General features: G+C 40.0%; 1 protein-coding gene across 4 annotated transcripts in view; it reads left to right on the forward strand.

Annotated features, from left to right (window-relative positions):
* Positions 1-14181, forward strand: part of LOC150081105 (putative 3',5'-cyclic phosphodiesterase pde-5) — a 167874-nt gene that overhangs the window by 39772 nt on the left and 113921 nt on the right. For 2 of the 4 annotated variants that reach the window (XM_090382158.1, XM_090382160.1), the window contains exon 1: positions 875-1403. The exons of 1 other annotated variant lie outside the window; for it this stretch is intronic. The gene's annotated coding sequence lies outside the window, so the exon portion shown is untranslated. Of the gene's footprint in view, positions 1-874; positions 1404-2724; positions 2999-14181 lie in introns of those variants that run through there. One more of the 4 variants, XM_090382157.1, reaches the window with a different exon arrangement.

The raw sequence follows: 14181 nt of genomic DNA on the forward strand, positions 1-14181 counted from the left end.
CTCTCGTCATCATCCACCGTAGAACTCCGTGATCACTTCCTGCTACTGGTTCCTCTACCCTGTTATGTCATCTGATTCATGGGTGACGATGAGGTCTAGGATATTCTTTTCTCTAGTACTTTCCCTGACATGTTGATACAAATAACAGTCATCTAGTTGATTTAAAAATTTTGTTCCCCATGTCGAGTTTCCTTCCCATTTACTCCAATCAATTAGAGGCAAACTGAAATCACCCATAATAAGGCATTGACGCTTACTTGCCCATTCCATTTGCATGTAGTTGCCACCTTTAGAAAGCTAACATATTAGCCTTTTGCAGGTCTCGCTAAAACAGGTAGCACCCCTCTTGGGATTCTTCCAAGAAGCTTGATGACTTATTTAAAATTTATTTTAGATAGTTTATTTCTACACAGTTTAGACACGTTATACCGACTCCTTATGGCCTCAGTTGCCTCGGCGCACATTGTGTACGGCTGAATCCTACATTCTCCTGACCGTATCTAGTGCGAAGACGGTGTGAGATAGTTACAGTAAGAAAAATGTAAGGTGGATGCCGAAGAAAAACCCTTGCAAACCCTTGATGGTTAACACGCAAAAGAAATTAAAAAGCTGTAAGGATGAGAGTTTCTTTGAAGTTTGTATATAACGCGCATTAATATGAACACTTAAGTACAACGCCACTTGAATACCAAAACACATCGATCAAAACGGTTGTCTGTGGGAAAATTCCTGGAAGAGTACGAGTACTTCGCCACATTTCGCAATCTGATAAAATCAACGTCATTTTCATTCCGTTGAATCCTAAAGGAAATTTAAAGAAGTGAAAGAATGCAGATGCGCGGCTGATTAGAAAATAAAAGTGTGGCTTGCCAGGGGTGGAGAACAAAGACAAAGAGGGTCAGGTGCACAGCTGGCTAAGCTCAGTAAAGTAACGAACGAGGCGCCGTTATTTTATCACGTTTATCTCATTTTGTAGAGGAATCCATTGGCCAACAACAGGAAACAGAAAATAGCCAGTTCAAGGGTAAACGAGGTTTCCGTGCTATTTTTCGAAACATCTACTCTTCACTTCCTGCAATACGTAAAATATGCTAAGCGTGACACAGCAGCGCGGCTATGGAGCAAAAGTGATTTCCAAGTGACTGCATCTACCGTGAGTGGGAAAAAAACGTTTTATACGCGCAAAGTTGGAGCCCCTAAGTATAAGAGGCAGAGGGTGAAGAAAGCAACGTATTAACTTTCAAGCCAGGATTTATACGACGATTGAATGGCTGCATCGAGGGACACAGAAGTCGAAGACTCGAACTCGCGGGTTCCTGGGACCAAAAGAAAAGTATTCCAACTAAAATTCGTGATTACTGTCATCATTAATTTTATTTTTACGATGTGGAGGTGTAAACAAAGTGAGTAATGCTTTATTTTTATTTATATTATTTATACTGTAAACAAATTACCCGTTCTTCTCGGTTTTGCAGCCATTGTCTCAAAAATAGACGCGCTATAGACTGAAAAATAAATTATTTATTATTATTTTAAAATATTTACGAGCAACAAGAAATTGGACCCACTGTAAAAAGTACTGTAAAAAATCGAATTGCCCTTCCAACGTCCTAGACACTCTTAACTGGATTCATAAGTAGACAATTAGGCAACCGCAGCAGATATTGGATATCACGAGAATGTTCCACGAATAAATTAGACAATTTTTTGGATTGTGGATAGGTGTGTTGTCTTCTTGAAAGAGTCCATCGCAATCCGATGAGAATGAAGTATTGCAGAGTGGAGTTGATCCGACACGACAGACAATCGGAAAGATCACCTATCTTCTCCATGATTCGGTCGACTAAGAAGCCCCAGGAAACCGTATGGTATTTATATGGCACCGCGGAACTTGTGATCATATCATGTGATCAACTACATTTGCACAAGGTACGTTTGACGCCGCCATCTGCAAAATATTTCTAATTTTTTGGCCAGTGACTGTAGTAACATAATTAATGATGTGTTATTAAATATGGATTTTGAATATATAAGAAGTTTTATGAGGTCTACATTTAAAATGTTTTTAAGAAAATAAATAATCGGATTTATTGTTCATGGATCGTACGTTTTAGTAAATAGTGTCTTTATTGTTCATGGATTCAACTTAAGTTTGATTTTATTAATTTCCATCTCCTCTTTGTTGGGGTGGGAAGAATGGAAACAGGTTGACTTATTAATCGGCTATTTTTTATTCGTTTAACTCATGGCTTCTCAATAAGTGGCTTGACTCTAATATGTTTTTAAGATTGAATGCGTATGAATTGTTTATAAACATTGTTATTACTAACATCAAGGGCATTAGCACATGGGCTCTTTGTAAATCCACAATTCGACACGGAATAGCTTAAGAAGAACTGTATATAAGAAAATTCTGAACCTCCCAACCAGTGCCCACCAGCTAGATACATTGGAGAGGAGAAGCGTGTCAAATAGAAAACGCGATATCTTATTTTTGATCATAAAAGAATCCTTCTGAAATCTCAAGTTGTTTCCTATCAGCTTTCGCCCTGTTGTCGCTCCATCTTAGTTTCATTGGCTGCGATTTTTGCCACTTTTCGTGCTGTCAGAGCACGCTAGTTAGAGCCACGTGACTCTCCGACGGTGAGTGCCAGGAGCTAGCGTCGCACCTGCGTGGTGTACCATATGACAGCCGCTGCTGGACAAACAAAACAGACAGATGGGGCTTCCTGTTCGAAGCGGGCAGACTCCGTTGCGATATTAACATATCGGATTAAAAACGAAAATGTCGGATATCGGGGGTTGTGACATTAAGAATGCAACGTGCACCTGCTCCTGCGGGCCCTTCGAACCTCGAGGCTAGATGTTGTTGCAAAATAAGAATCGATTAAGCCTAACGGTCGTCTTGACCGGACCGTCGATCGTTGACGATTCCAGCGGCGGTCGGTCTTTCGAAGCGGTCACCTGGATATGACTGGCGGGATCGTACAACGCAAAGGTAACTTTTTGTTTTATTAAATTCCTTCTGCCTTTTTTTTTCTCTCTTGGCTCTCCCTCCGCCTCTTAGATCTTTGAAGGTCGAATTTCCGAAATAACTGTATTAATGTAACAAAGTTGAAGGGCAGACGTCGTTCTTATCTTTGGACTATTGCGATTAAAATATTTACGCCTTTAAAACAGAAATATAAATTCGTGTTTTTCGTCCCCAGCCCTCGTGGGTGGCACAGTTGGTAAGATCCCTCCTCTCCCACACCGGGTGGAAAAGACCTGAGTTCGAGTCCCGTCGATGACGTGAGGATTTTTTATGGGCCTTTTCCATAACGTGGCTGAGTTAGTCGGTCTCTGGCGAGGGGAACATGGTTTTTTATCCCGGAAACTCGGATTGTTGGTCCAGTAAACAGAAAATCGACTACAAAACAACACGATGCTCCTAAAACCCTGCTACAACGATAATTTTCATCCGTAGAAACACTGGTTGCTATATTTCTTAAAAAACAAATGGCTGCTTAAAATCTCCTGCGCAGATAATTGGACATCGCATTTCTGTCTATCAGTGATAGTATCACTTTCTTCTCTCACTGGGCCAGTCCTCATAAAGAAAATTAACAACGTTTTCTGAACGATCTGATGTTTTGACATTTTCAATATTTTATAATATTGACGACAATGTTTCTGAAAGTCAAAATGAATAAAATGCACGAACAGATGTGTTACTAAAAGTGTGTGATTGAACTGCACTGTTTGCATATTTGACTTACTTTTAGAATGTCCGTTTTTTATTCGAAATATTTCAGAGAGAGTTCTGGATTCAAGCTGTATAATTATCTCTTTGTCAACCTCTTACTTCTGGACCCCTTCATTTTTAACCAGTTGTTGAAGTAAGTGACAGGTTTGTGACAGGCTGTGACAGGTTTTCCTAATTATGTAGACTGATTTTGCCATTTGAGTAATACTTATTGCACATTTATATACGAGGGGAGTTCAAAAAAGATTTGTATTCACTCAGAAGTAGTTGTGATAGAAGGTTGAAACAAACACCACGTATTACACTTTTTCAACATAATTACCATACAAAAATGCCACTCTCAACACTTCTGTAGGCGCCAGTTTTGTAGAAGTCCTCTGACTGTCTTTTAACAAACTACTCGACAACAGAAATCACCTCATCATCATCAGCAGAACGTTTTCCACGATTAAGGGACTTCAGGGAGGAGAGAAGAAGAAATCCGAGGGTGCAAGGTCTGAAGAATAAGCAGGATGCGGCAATATTTTAAAACCATATTCGTGAGCAGATCTCACTGCAGCATTCAAGGAATGAGCAGGGACATTATCGTGCAGCAGGCGCACACATTTTGACTGCTTTCGCGTCTTTTTTTTTTTTTTTTCTTTTATAGCAGCACGTAGCTCTATGACGAGGTTTGAATAATTCTTCGCCGTCACAGCCAGCCCCTTTGAAGGTAATCTGTTAGTATTACACCATGCTGATCCCAAAAAACTCACAGCATCACCTTGCCAGCACTTGGTTGCACCTTTGCCTTTCTGGGGGGCGGGGGCTGATTCTGCATGCTTCCATTGTCTTGACATTTGTTTAGTTTCGGGATCATAGTGATGGATCCAAATTTCATCTATGGTGACGTCCAAAAACTTCTCTTGCTTTTCGTGGCACATCGACAACATTTCATGTGCACATTTTGCCAGTTTTACCTTCTGTTAAGGGGTCAGAAGTCTTGGAACCCACCTAGCAGACCCTTTAAAACCAAAAAAAAAAAAAAAAAAAGAGGTAAACTGCAGCCATTATCAGTCCACTGCAGGTTTGAAATCGCCTCAACCTTGAGGGAAATGGACCATAACCTGCCACGTAACCTGGTCCTGTGCGGGTTGGCAGATCGACCGTATTTAGCAGTCAGCCACTTGAACCCCAGTCTACTCAAAGAGCGTGTGGTACTGCACTCCCGTTCCTGACCACTCGGCTACGGAGGCCCTTTGCTCATATGCAACTGTTGACAGATGATGTTCTCCACAGATCCTACACTAACTTTGGGCTCTGCAACCAGTTCTTTGATGCTAATATGGCGATCTTCCAGGATTTTTAATCCAATCCATTTGTCGAGCCAAAGATTGCTTATTTTTCAAACAAAAATATTCCAAACGTTGAAGGTAAAATGCATGATGACCTGTTTGTTGGAAGGAACAAATTCTTAATGTACAGTTCTTTTCGCTTGGAAAAAAAGAGATCGCAAGGCTTTCAAATCAAATGTAGATTTGATTTGAATCCTGCGGTAGAGTCTTACAGAAATTACATCTTGCGATGCTTTCAGGTATGGGGGAGACGGGATATATTCATAAGGCAGGAGAAGATACTATGTAAAGTTTTTTATTATCTCATTTCATATACATTAGATATGCACAACATTAAATTAGAAAAAAAGAACAAACAGAGGAGCCCTCGTGGGTAGCAGAGTTGTTAGAATCGCCGTCCTCCGCATACCAGGTGGAAAAGACCCGAGTTCCAGTCCCGTCGATGACGTGAGAAATTTTAATGGGCCTTTTTCACAACGTGGCTGAGTTAGTCGGCCTCAGGTGAGAGTAGCATGGTTTTCTCTCCCGGAAACTCTGGTTTTTGGTCCAGTAAACAGAAAATTAACCACAAGCCCAACCAATTGCAATTTACAGACAATATACACAGAGCAAAATGGCCTTCGTCGCTGATGCTCCTAAAACTCCACTACAACAACTATAACAAACAGAAGAAATAAGGTTACATACGAGGGGTTCTTGAAAAGTTCGAGGCCTGAGTATGAAGGGTTTATTTGAGAGTCTGGTAACATGTTACTTTTCAACATTGTCCCCTATGGAGTCAATACACTTTTTCCATCAACATTACAATGCATTAACTCCAGCTGCGAAGAAAGTTTTCTTTTAGCCCACCAAGAATGTATCCACTGCAGCAATTACGCGACTGTCGGTGGGTAAATGGATGTCAGCAAGATATATATTTTTTTATTTATTGTATCAGGCTGTCCTTGCCAAATTTGGCCAACCGTATATATGTTATACCACACATACAGTATTACAGATACAATTTATAATATCGTACAGAGAATGAGGTATATCCATTCAAAAGTAGACAACAATGTCCAAAGTCCATCTTCACAAGAACTCTGCAATCGTGCGCAGTATACAAGGAACTGCGTAATCTTGCTGAATCGTGCGATATGCTTATAGTCTGAGACACACTAAGTCTGCCACAGCACAAGGAACTATTAATTCCTTCCTAAGGTCGGAATATTCCTAACAGTCATAATATATGTCCCCAAGTTTCATCTTTCCCAGAGACGCAAGCAGAACGGTCCACAAAACCAAACTTATGTAACTTTGCAAAAAATAATCCATGTCCTGTCAAGAAGAAGGTGGCGTGTAAATTTGGGCAAAACCATCTACCATTAATATTTACACGGGGATGGAACTTATTTGTAACGAGACCCTTAATACTATCAGTCCATCTCTCTTGCCAAGAAAGCCCAGATACGGTTCTTCTCTTCTTTGTATGCACCAGCACAACCAATTTTAATAGATAGAAGCCTGTAAGTCCGATGGTGATAAATTTGGTGAATATGGAAGGCAGTCTAGGATCTACACTCATGCCGTGCAACCACGGCAATGACAGACTTGTGAGCAGGCGCACTGCCCTGGTGGAACAAGACTTTTTTTTTTGTTGAATTTTCTTCGGCGTTTGCTTTTGATGTTTTCACGCCAACGCTTTACAAGGTCTGCGTATTATGCTGCTGTGATTATCTGGCCTTTATGAAGGTAATCCACTAGCAGTTGACTCCATCAGCATCTCAAAAGCAGATGCCATAACCTTGCCAGCAGAGGGAATCCATTTGGCTTTCTTTGGAGCAGGAGAAGAGCTGTGTTTGCACCGTTTGGGATGCTCCACTGTCTACGACTGAAAGTGATGGACCCACGTCTCATCTGTAGTCACAAACCTTGCGGGGGAATTTTGCTGGATCTCCTATCTCCTTGAAAACGATGTAAATGTTCACTTGACTGACAACTTTTGTGCGTTTTTGATCTACTGTCAACTACTTTTGGATCCATCGTGCTGACACCTGTTTCATAGCGACACCTCTGTTATTTTGTAATACATGATGAGATGCCCAATACGCCGACAATGAACCGGACTGTCACTCGTCGATCATTGATCACCAGATCATGCACACTGTCGACAACTTATGGAATGATGGACGTTGCGGGTCTTCCACAGCGTGGATCATCTTCCAGCCTCTCCCTCCCTCGTTTAAATTCTACTGCCCGCTTCTTAACCATGGAACAGGAAGGACCATCATCCCTCAATGCCGTGACCGCATCTTCATGAATTGTCTTTGGCGTTAGCCCCTTTTTCCGACATATTGGATGACTGCACGGTGACTGTTTTGTCCAACTTTCCTCATTCACACAACTTTGTTGACTTCAGGACCTGTAATTAAAAAAGACTACTGGAACTGCATGAAACTTTGTAGGTTACAATTTGAAGTGTTATGCATTAAGTAGAGAAATTTTTAACACTGTACCAGTAAATTTTCAACCCCCCTCCCCCGTATATAAAATGAAAACATGTCCGTCTGCTTAGAAAAAATAAATTTTTAACGTTGATTATGATTCTCAGCAGACTTTAATGGCATCTGGGAGACACTTAAAAGGTTTTACTAGGTGGAGATGGGTACTTTGTTCCACTCCTTCCCTAAGGATATTGCTGGTTCTCGGCTCAAATTACACGCGTTATTCTAGCTCTCGATCTTACCCTCCCTTGTGCTACCGTGCCATGTGACCTGAAGTGCTGTCATGCTAAAACAAGTACGGTCCATTTCCAAAAAACTGCCACAATGGATGTAACGAAGAATTGCAATCGACAACTCCATTCATGTTTTTCTCAATGACAGCCAGTAGACCTCACGTAAAATACGTCTGTACCATTACACCAACACCACTGAACTTCGTTGCTAGAGCAGTACGATTCATCTGATGTCTGAAATGTATAGCGTGATTCATAGCAGCGCATCGCAAGTTGTGCGTCACTACCGTAATGTCCAATGTTTCTGTTCTCCACCAGCATGAGGGCGAAATGTACTGCTGGAAAATAGCTTCGGATTACGCACAGCTGTGCCGCCATGGTAACCCATACTACGAAGAGATTATCTGATGGTTGTCAGTTGTACAGTGATCGCAGTTCTGTGATAAGTGAGGACGGAAATGGACAGTGAGAGGAATCTTTGCGATCAGTATTAGTATTCGTATTAAAATGGCATAAAGAGATGCTCGTGTCTCAAATTCTGCATGTTAAAACACTCCCATCGTCAAAACAGTGCTGGTCCAATTTTCTATTGAATTTGGCCAAACTCTCCGCTTCGACTAGGTTTTATACTTTGGTTCTTGTTTCACTCATCAGTAAGAATATGATTCTTTATTCATATCACAAATCCCCTCTCCACAGCCCAATACAATTCAACCAAATCTCTCCACTAAGGTGTATGGTTTGCTAAGCTTGAAAACCATACCTTAAAAGTCCTGGGGAATTTGTTGCCATTCTTGGTATCTTCTCGAAGCGCTGCTTTTTTATATGAGCTCTGGACATGGAGAAAGATAATGACCTCCTTCACTCTACTTGCCAAGCCTTTCTCATCTTAGACATCGTCTCCCCAAAACTATAAACTACCATTGGGTTTCTTTTCTCCGTACTAAGTGCAATACTTTGCATTCGGTAGCATTAAATTCTAACTACCATTTTTTTAGACAATGCTTAATGTGGGTCCAAATCCTTTTGAAGCAGCACAGCCTGGTTCTGATTGCTAAATACCCTCCTAACTTTTAAATCACCGGCAAATATTAATGGCTTCATCAATATAATTTAGGAAGATAAGAAACAAGAGAGATACGAGCTCTTGCTGATTTTCTGTACATCATAAAAACGTTATCACAAAAATATAGAATTCAACGTCGGCTTTAAACTCTACATGAGTAGTAAAATATCTTTTTCCAGACCAATGGACAGAGAACAGATCAAACGCTTCTAAAGTGATTTCGCAGGGGAAGATTCTGAGTGTCATTCTCTTTTTGCCAGTTCCTCAGTTACGTAGATCTTGCGTACTTAGTTTAGAAATGGTTAATGAATCCTACAATTTCCATTCGGGAAAAAAAATATACAATTCACACTGGGATTGGCGCATGATTGTTAAAATGGCAAGGAAATTGGAAAACTTTATTCTTTTCTTTGGACTGAGTTTATCTCAGAGTTCAGAAGCAATTCTCGAAGAAATCCTGTCGTAAGTCTTCCAATGTTTACTCTCATCATATTTTTTCTTATTTTCTTTTGCTGACCTTTTCGTATGAAATATTGTTGCTCGTTTCTGGGAATTAGCTGCCATTTTCCGCTTGAGATCTCCAAGGAGGGATTCAACACCCACCCCATACCACCAAGCTCCACTGTGTTACACCCAATTGTGACGACGTCTTCCGGGTCAGAAAGTAATCGATGTTTTGAGTGATTGCATTGCAAGACCTCAAAAATGTGTGATGGACAGCAAGAGACAAGTCTCGATTGAAAGAAAAAGGAAGGAAGTCTTTGATCAGCCAATATTCCATCTCCCATTTTTTTATTTCTGTTGGAATGATGTCTGAAACTGTTCAAAAAAATTACTCAAATGTAATTTTTATCGACATAAATTCTTAATAAAAATAAAATAGATTTTAAAGTCGGCTTATAAGAAACCTTTAAAAGTATTATTTAATGACGATTGTGGATATGTGTAGGTCATCTTTAAAGATGACCTACACATATCATCTTTAAAGATGACTTACACACATCTACAACTCCATCTGCAGGCCGTGTTATTGTGGTTTCTGGGTTGCTTGCTATTGTGAGCACACTGCGACACAGTTATCACCACGAGTCGGTTTAATAACGTCTTGCATCTTCCGCTTCCTTCTAATTAGTGTTGTGTGTGTGCTCCTTTTTCTTATACAGAGGAAAAATGTCAAAGGAAGTTGTTGAGCACGTACATCTTTTGTGCGATTATTGCTGTTTCTTGTTTACTGAAAAAAAAAGGCTAAAAAAATTCCAAGAAGAGGGGAGATGGCACGTGACTTTTCCAATTTTTTTAACGCAAAAAGAACAAGAAAACAAATGAAAAAAAAAAAAAGTAGCCGAAGTAATAAACTCGTTGCTAAATTCTTCAACAAGCTAGCTCTAATCTATGGAAATCCAGAAAGAATCATTCAAAAACAGAGAAGTATAAACACTGCCTTGGCTACTCGAAGTAAATGCTACTGAAGAAACAATGGATAACTTCCTACTTCCTTTTATCAGAAGGCTGTATCCGATGCGTAACTTGGTTAATCACCAAAACCAGAAGCGATTTACAAGCGAACTTAGAGTTACTCTCCACCTTTATGTTTTTCAAATTAAAGTTCTCCGTGACAGTGTAGTGGATTCTCTGCTTCTCATTCATTGGAGGAATCTGGGTTCAAATCCCGTCCGGAATTGGACGAATTCTTAAAGAACTTCTAACCTACCTCACGCTCGGTATATTTAAAGAGTACAAACTGGATATATTGAAAAGAACAGCGCAAACTGGACATATCAAAACAGCATTGTACATATTTCTCATAGTACTGATCAAGCAAACAATTCAAACTGAACATATTCAAACAATACTGAACATAGTTAATAATAGGACCCGGGCACATTGAAGCAATACTGAACATACTGAAACTATGAGGCAGAGGTGAAGGTGATTCTTGCACAACTTCTATTAGAATAAGTAGCGACCTGGAGCGAGGGGTGCTGGGGGTTTCAGAGACTGATGGCAGTCATCGTGAAACACGTGGGTATATGGGGTGTGTCAGCGTAACTAGGAATAGGAATAGGTGCATGTATACCAATGCTAGAAGTATAGTAAATAAATTTGATAAATTTGAAACGTTGGTCAAGACATCAATGGCGGATATTGTTGGGATAGCAGAGACGTGGTGTCACACAGATATAAGCAGTGAAGAACTGGAATTTGGGGAGTACAATGTGTACAGAAAGGATAGACAAGATAGGAAGGGAGGAGGTGTCATGCTGTTAATTAAGAAAAAAAAAAAACATAAAATCAAAGGAAGTGGTGCATTCAGTCGACAGAGATGGACAATGCAATGTTGAATCAATGTGGTGTGACATAAGCACTGGGAAAGCAAAAATAAGAGTAGGAGTGTGTTATAGGACTAATGAATCGAATGAGTACAACGAACAATTGTACAGAGAAATACTTGGCTAGTAAATCAGAATGTCTTATAATGGGGGATTTCAATTTCCTAGATATTGACTGGAACTTGTGGGGTGGTCACTCACACACTAGTCAGACTTTTGTGGATTTATTGGATGATTGTTTTCTGCAGCAGGATGTTCGAGAGGCAACCAGAGAGAGTAATACTCTTGATCTGGTTATCAGTAGTGATCATTCGTGTATTAAGAATTTGCAAATAAAGGAACCACTAGGTGGCAGTGATCATAGTGTACTGATGTGGGATTTACTTAAAGATTTAATTACCATCAGGGGTAAAGGAAAGGGTTTTTGCTTCCGTAAAGGTGAGTACAGTGGTCTCCGACAGTTTTTAAATTCTGTACAGTGGGATAAACTGACAATGTTACTGTTGCGCATGGAAGACTACTATAAAAATTGGGGCAGAATGGTATTAAGGGTAAGTTGATACAATGGATAAAAGGATGGTTGAGTGGGAGAAGACAGAGGGTGGTAATCAATGGGTCCTGCTCTTCGTGGGCTAATGTTATTCGTGGAGTCCCACAGGGTTCGGTGTTGGATCCACTGTTGTTTTATATATTTATCAATGATATTGATGAAGGCTTAGTGTCGAAGTTTGCAGATGATACAAAGGTTGGCAGGGTTGTTAATGACAGTAATGGCGGCAGTGTCCTTCTGCAACAGGATCTAGAAAATTTAGGCAGATGGGTTGAGAAGTGGCAACTGAAGCATTAACCTTGTCAAATGCAAAGTGCTGCATATGGGTAGAAGTAACTCCAGAGACGTACCAACTGTGTGGTACTACACTTAAGGTGGTAGAAAATGAAAAAGACCTGGGAGTAATTGTGCACTCAGATATGAAGTTTTCTGAGCAATGCAGACAGGCTGCCAAGGCAGGTCATGGGGTTTTGTCAATGATATATAGGAATTTTGCTAGCAGGGAAAAGGAGGTGATTGTCCCTCTGTATAAGCCAATGGTCAGGCCACGCCTTGAGTACTGCGTACAGGTCTGGAGACCTCATTTTAGGAAGAATGTAGATTTATTTGAGCGTGTACAGAGAAGGGCAACAAGATTGGTGAGGGGAATGAAGGGATCCTCTTACCAAGAGAGGATTAAGTTCTGCAAATTGCAGTGGCTGGAGACTAGGTACCTGCGCGGTGATCTGAGTGAGGTATATAAGGCCTTGAATGGGTTTAGCACGCTGAATTCTGATGGGATCCTTCCACTTGTTCAAATTACGAACCTAAGGGGGCATAAATTGAAATTGAGGAAGGACAGATGTAGAATAGATGTGCGGAAATTTGCTTTTAGCCAGCGGGTGGTTAATTGCTGAAACAAACTTCCATCTGTCGTTGTGGAAGTTGACAAGTTAAATAAATTTAAGGAGGAACTGGACAGATATTTAGAGGGGATTGTTTTTTTTTTTTTTTTGGCTGATGGTGCATAAGCTCATACACTTGCTTTCTTGCATCACATGCCACTATTACTACTACTACTACTACAATAATGAACATATTGAAACAGTACAGAAAGGACACACAGAAACAATAATGAATATATAGAAACAGCACAAACTGGACATATTGCAACGATGTGGACTGGACATATTGAAAGATGTTGAAAGGAAGTTGAACATATTTAAATAGTACAAACGGGACATACCGAAATAATACAAATTAGACACATTGAAACAGTACAAACCGGGCACATTGAAACAATACTGAACATACTGAAACAGCAGAAACGGGACATACCGAAATAATACAAATTAGACACATTGAAACAGTACAAACTGGGCACAAACTGTACATACTGTAACAGTACAAACTAGACATATTGCAACGGTGTTAACTGGACATATTGAAGTATACTGAAAGAAAATTGAACATATTTAAATATTACAAACGGACGTACTGGAATAGTACAAATTAGACACAAAAACAGGCACATTAAAACAATACTGTACATACTGAAACAGCACAAACTGTACATACTGAAACAGTCCGAACTGTACATACCGAAACAGTACACAATAGACATATTGAAACTGCCGTAGTGAGCGACCATATTTAAACAAGATTTTCAGCGTTTTCATACACGGAACGGTCATTATTTATGATTTACTCCTAAGAAATTGATTTAGATAATAAAGTGAGATGCATTTTAGCAATTCTTTTAACTCGAGTCTGGCAAATAAATTAAAATCTTTCCTTTTTAGGTTTTGAAGGACCGCTTAGTAGATCGAGACTTTTATATCAAGTTTCATTTAAGAAATTACATTTTCATCACGTCCACGCACGCACTGCGTTACGAGCCATTATAAATTGAGTGATGAAATTGAATTTCTCTTCTTCTCTGTGAGGGCTGTGTTATTTTGAATTCAGCGAAGGAAAGTTTATGGAAAAATGGAAAATTAATGACTTCTCTACCGGAGGGACATTAATTAATTTATCCGAAAAATTGTATGACACTGAATTTAAATTAGACCAAAGCGATCAACACAAAAAAGAGTGGCAGCTGTAGCGAACGATTGTGTCTAAGGAGTATCGAGATTTCGTCAAATAAACAGCCAGCTAAAGAAGACCCCGTGGTCAGAAACAGCTCATGGATACGAGGGATCAACAGAGGCTGACAAAACTTGTGTAGAGTGGCAGAACGGCTACAGTCACTCAAATAACAACCCAAAACAACTATAGTAACAAAAGAGAACCTTTTCACACATGGGATATTGCATCCGACGACCAAAGGTTTTACTCCTGTCAGCGAAAAATAAGAAGGTACGATTATGGAGGGCTCAGGCACACCAACATTATACGGTGGGACAATAGAAAAAAGTCTGACGAATCTGTTTCCAGCTGTTTCACGCTGAGCAGGGAT

Source organism: Mastigoproctus giganteus, chromosome 9 (assembly GCF_048544385.1).
Source record: "Mastigoproctus giganteus isolate SK-2022 chromosome 9, ASM4854438v1, whole genome shotgun sequence".
NCBI lineage: Eukaryota > Metazoa > Arthropoda > Arachnida > Uropygi > Thelyphonidae > Mastigoproctus > Mastigoproctus giganteus.